This window comes from Etheostoma spectabile, chromosome 2 (genome assembly GCF_008692095.1).
Source record: "Etheostoma spectabile isolate EspeVRDwgs_2016 chromosome 2, UIUC_Espe_1.0, whole genome shotgun sequence".
Taxonomy (NCBI): Eukaryota; Metazoa; Chordata; class Actinopteri; order Perciformes; family Percidae; genus Etheostoma; species Etheostoma spectabile.
In genome coordinates this window covers 14,532,853-14,533,702 of record NC_045734.1, presented here as the reverse complement: position 1 = coordinate 14,533,702, position 850 = coordinate 14,532,853, and the positions used below count along the sequence as shown (strand labels likewise).

At 51.1% G+C, this 850-nt stretch overlaps 1 protein-coding gene across 6 annotated transcripts in view; it reads left to right on the top strand.

Annotated features, from left to right (window-relative positions):
- tbc1d1 (TBC1 (tre-2/USP6, BUB2, cdc16) domain family, member 1) overlaps positions 1-850 on the top strand; it is a 67,219-nt gene that overhangs the window by 20,683 nt on the left and 45,686 nt on the right. The gene's annotated exons all lie outside the window — the stretch shown is intronic.

Genomic DNA, 850 nt, shown 5'->3' with positions numbered 1-850 from the left:
TGCTGTTGTCTGAAAAACAACACAGATGGGACAAAATGTTGTTTACTGGAAAAACTGGTAAACCTTGTGACCGACGTACAACCAACTGCTATCTGTCCTCTGTGACTGTCTACATCTAGAAACTAAGCTGCACCGCGGTGCAGGGAACAACTCTGACTGGCACATGATTAGATGTTGGTTTACGGAGCGGTAGATTGGCTTTGCAACAAAAACCAGAATGTTCTATGAATGGAATGACTCATTTAAATGATCGCTTGATCACACACTCTCTCGCAAGGATCCTGGAGGGAGCCTGGGAGTATGCCCAACCAGTCTACATGTGTTTTGTGGATCTGGAGAAGGCGTATGACCGGGTCCCCTGGGAGAAATTGTGGGAGGTGCTGCGGGAATATGGGGTGAGGGGGTCCCTTCTCAGGGCCATCCAATCTCTGTATGACCAAAGCGAGAGCTGTGTCCGGGTTCTCGGCAGTAAGTCGGACTCGTTCCAGGAGAGGGTTGGCCTCCGCCAGGGCTGCGCTTTGTCACCAATCCTGTTTGTAATATATATGGACAGGATATAGAGGGTAGGCGGGGAGGGGTTGCAGTTCGGGGGCTGGGATCTCATCGCTGCTTTTTGCAGATGATGTGGTCCTGATGGCATCATCGGTCTGTGACCTTCAGCACTCACTGGATCGGTCGCAGCCGAGTGTGAAGCGGCTGGGATGAGGATCAGCACTTCTACAATCTGAGGCCATGGTTCTCAACAGGATACTGATGGAGTGTCTTCTCCAGGTAGGGATTGAGTCCTTACCTCAAGTGAAGGAGTTTAAATACCTTGGGGTCTTGTTCGCAAGTGAGGGGACCATGGAGC